We start from the raw sequence: 4,411 nt of genomic DNA, 5'->3' as shown, positions 1-4,411 counted from the left end.
AGATTCTTGCATAATGAAGTATAATTTTCCAGTAGTACCCGGTATCCATTTCTTGTTTCTCTTCAGGTTTTAATTGTGGTTTCAGAGTTATTCACGGATTGACATAATATTTGCTACAGTTGCTTCTAACAGCTGAAGAACATTTTCAATTTTAAACAAAAATACTCTTCGATTTGTGTATGTGTGGATCCAGATGTAACATTGTGAAATGTAATACTAATTCTTCATTGGCAAGTAGATGGACATTGAATTGGGAATAAATTTATTTTTATAAAGTACATAGTAAGATATAATTAAGTAAAAAAAGTTAAATAAAATTCAGCTTTACTTAAATAATTTTGATTTAAATTTGATATTTTAAATTACTTTTTTTGTCTTTTAATTTTAATGGATTACTTTGTGTGCTTTGGAAAAAATACCTTTTTGAAACATATTATAAAAATAAACTTTTTATTTTTTGAAATTTACTATTTGTTGAAAATATATTGAAATTTTGTAAACTTTGATACAAATATATTTTAAAATCTCATTACTATCAATAGAATATGAAACATGAAAATCTCAATGATAACAGTGATTTTGCTGAAATGAAGGCAAGGAAAATAAAGCTTATGGAATAAATAAGTAGTAATTATGAACCATGTTTGCTTTTATTACTTATCTACACACTGCTACTAGCCCAACAACAGAACATTAGGAAAAGACAATAATAATTATATTTAGTCATTGTTGAGAGAGATATATACACATATATATGTATTTCTTTTGCCTCAAAAAGTGATATTTATTCAAAGAAAAAAACAAGATGTCCACTTCTTTTCTCCCTTCCTTCCCCTCTCCTGCTGCTCCTCAGCCCCCCAAGATTGAACCCTGACTGGGGCTAGGTAGTAGGACATCCCCTCAGATGAGGTCAGCAACATTGAGGGGCATCTTCCCAGTGGAGGTGTTGTAGAAAGTCTCAATGTCTTGAAGAGTTCTCTTGTCTTCTTCTTTCACCATGTTAATAGCCACACCCTTATGGCCAAACCGTCCACCTCGACTGATTCTGTGGATATACTTTTCCCTATTGATGGGAAGGTCATAGTTGATGACTAAAGAAACCTACTGTACATCAGAGCCTCTGGCCTATGTCAAGAAAGGCAACTCTTCAGCATGTGCATGAGAGGACAATCTATCCTGAAGGGAAGAGACTTAGGTGTCCATGTAGGCAGCCAAGGAAGGCAGAGGAAATAAGCATCCCCTGTTCCCCAAAGACCTTAGACATGCTAGATTCTATTCTAAGTTAGTACTTTCCTGAGAGGGGTACTGCATGTTCCCTTGGAGAGGGAGTCCCCTTGGATTGTTGATAGTTTTTGATTTTTAGTTATTTAAAACCCTAGCTTTACACACGCTTTTCAATTTTATTGTTGTGAGGGAATATTCATCAAGATAAGAGGAGAGAGCATATTTTATTTGTTAGCTTGATCTATACTTTTAAATATTTAACCATATGGTACATGGGCCTTGATACATATTCTTTCCCTAGGTGACTTAGAGTCCTGGTTATTCTCTTGGGCCTAGGCCCAGAATTGAAGGCTACTGAAATTATTACCCGAGCCCTTCACTGTGTTCATGTCTTCTTTCCCCTGTCAGCCACTCCTCCTCTAAATTGGAATAGCAAAGCAAAATGGAGAATAATATATGATTTATGTTCTAACAATCCATGGTTGAGATAGAAAATAGCAAGATGTTCTTTATATAATCAAGCACTTGTGGTGAGATGAAATGTCCTAGTATCTTTGAGAAGGAACCAATAAGCATTACCAGCTCCTTGAGGATAGAGGCTATGTAGAATTAATCTTTTTTCTTTAACTGTGCCTAGCAGAGTATCTTGCAAATTAGGGAATGTTTTTGGAAACAAGGTAACTTTGCAAGGCTTGGAAGATGAGTAGAGTTTGCATAGACAAAGGGTTGGAAGCATCTGAGCTGGGAATGCAATTGTCAGCCAGGTACAAAGGTACATGTGTGTACCTATGTATGTATGCATGTATGTGTATGCATGTTTGTATAAAGGTATACACGTGTACCTGTGTATGGTGTGCATGTGTGTTTATGAGACAGATGAGACTAAGGGTGCGAGAGGGGTGAGGGTAGAAAGGAAGACATTTTAGCTCAGGTGAACTGGAAGGTATGCTGGAGGAAAGTTAGAAATTAGATGGGATAAAATAGGGCCCCGACTGATGCAAGACCTTGGAAAAAAAACATTATTCTCAAGTTACATTAGGAACGTGTGGAACAGAGAGGACAGTGCTGCTGTTGGAAAAAAGGTGATTCAATGGGTAATTGCAAATTATTGTAATTACTTCCAATCAAACAAAACAAAGGGGGAATAATTAAGACAGTGCCAACTTGTAAGAAATTTGAGTTTTAATGTCTGCAAAGCTCCAGCGTAAGCAGAAAGGAAAGCGCATTACCTACTTTACAACCGGGCACTTTTTCTAAAGACATTTTAAAGAGCCAATTTTTTGACTGCCTTTGCTTAACTATAAAGAAAGCAAAGAGAAGCAGGAAGGGTGAGGGCCAGGAAAATTTGAGATGATTTTTCCCTTGTTACATAATGAAATTAAAAAAAACGTAGATAAGCGCATCAGTCCATCAGTTTCTTTGATTTTGGGCCAAGTCGAAATGTCCTCTGTTCTGTTTGCTCGTTTTTAAAAAGCTTCATGTTAACAAACTCTAATCCATTTAAGTCTTCTTTTGGAAGGACATTTATGCTCATAAGAAGATGCAACACCTGTCAAAGAAAATCTTGTGAGGTGGAGAAGATGAGCAGTTTTTATTAAAGTGAATCCAAAAAAGAACTGGGGCAAATTTATCTCCAGCACTCCTAGTCCTAAGAAAGGTGTTGGAGAATATTTAAGGGAAGGAGCTGGTCCCAAATGGTCCTTTTTTTGTTTGTTTTGTTATACAAAATACAACAAACATGCACCCCACAGTAGGGGAATTACCCTGTAAGTAAAAGTCATTGCAATAATATCGGGGAGTTCCATTGCTGGTCCTATTATCAGTTGGCTCTGTGACTTTGGAAAACTAATGCCACCTTTTTGTGCCCCTATTTTCATTATCTGAGAACTTAAAGAATTGAAATACATGATTGCCAAGGTTTAGGAGGAAGAAATGGAGGGCCAGGGGCAGGTGGGAAGTGGTTGTCCAGAGAAAGATCTGGGTGCTAAGTGTGTTCATTGTTTCTGGGGTTCACTGTTACAAGGCTTTTGAGCCTTGTCAACTGACAGAGCAAAAAAATGTATGTGTGTAGTAACTCATTATAAACACATACCTATAAATAGATCTGAATATAACTGCCTTGTCTATAGAAATCCAAACATAACTTCATACTGATAGCTCCAACTCAAATCCATTTCCAGATGGATCAGTCTAGCCTCCTCCGCTTGTTTAATTGCAACCTCCAACTCCAACAATGAGAATCTGGCTCCCACCATTTGAGATCCATTTATTTACTTGTTCAGTTCTAGTATGTTTGTACAGTGGTATCATGATTGTTAAATTATAACCTGTGGGAAACAGCTTTATCAACTAGAGTATAGTGCTTTTGTACAATTTGTTTTGGCTTTGATGTTACGGAGTCCACCCATTTTCAGGTTTGTTAGGTTAGTATCTCTCCCCAACCCCCTTCAGGGAGGTGGTTTTATACATTTGTAATACAATTAGATTATTTTGCCATATTTTGCATTTCATCTTGATATTCTTCAAACTCCTAAATGATTTTTGAAAACAGTGCATGCATTAAGGCTTGCTCTTTGTGCTTATGAAGCTCTGTGGGTTTTGACAAATGCATAGTATAATAATGTATTTACCATTACAGTATCATAAAGAATAATGTTGCCACCCTAAAAAATTCCTTGGGGTTTACCTACTCAACTCTCTCTCCTTCCCCCAGATCCTGGCCAACACTGATATTTTTACTGTGTTTATAGTTTTGCCTTTACCAGAATGTCATATAGTTGGAATCACATAGCATATAGGCTTTTCAGACTGACATTTTTCATTTAGCAATGAATGCATTTGAAATTTCTCCATGTCTTTTGGCAGCTTGGTAGTTCTTCAAAAATCACTAAGTAATATCCCATTGTATGAATGTACCACTTTGTTTATCCATTCAGCTATTTAAGCATATCTTAGTTGTTTCCTGTTTTGGGCAATTATGAGTAAAGTTACTACAAGCATTCCCTTGCAGTTTTTTGTGTAGGCATGAGTTTTCAAATCAGTTGGGTGAATACCTAGAAGCATGATTGCTACATCTTATAATTAGAAAGTGCCAAACTGCCTTCCAAAGTGGCTGTACTATTTTACATTCTTATTAACAATAAATGAGATGAATATTACTTTTTAAATTGACCCAGGAGATTTAAAA

General features: G+C 36.1%; 1 non-coding gene across 1 annotated transcript; it reads right to left on the bottom strand.

The window, feature by feature from the left end:
- Nucleotides 1–1,199: 1,199 nt before the first annotated feature.
- On the bottom strand, nt 1,200–1,340 carry LOC126961918 (small nucleolar RNA SNORA67). Its single transcript, XR_007728498.1, has one exon. It is a non-coding gene; the product is annotated as a small nucleolar RNA SNORA67 (small nucleolar RNA).
- Between the last annotated feature and the right edge of the window lie 3,071 nt (nt 1,341–4,411).

Source organism: Macaca thibetana, chromosome 8, assembly GCF_024542745.1.
Source record: "Macaca thibetana thibetana isolate TM-01 chromosome 8, ASM2454274v1, whole genome shotgun sequence".
In the NCBI taxonomy this organism is placed as follows: domain Eukaryota; kingdom Metazoa; phylum Chordata; class Mammalia; order Primates; family Cercopithecidae; genus Macaca; species Macaca thibetana.
The sequence above is the reverse complement of the archived record's forward strand: the minus strand, read 5'-3'. Positions and strand labels throughout refer to the sequence as shown.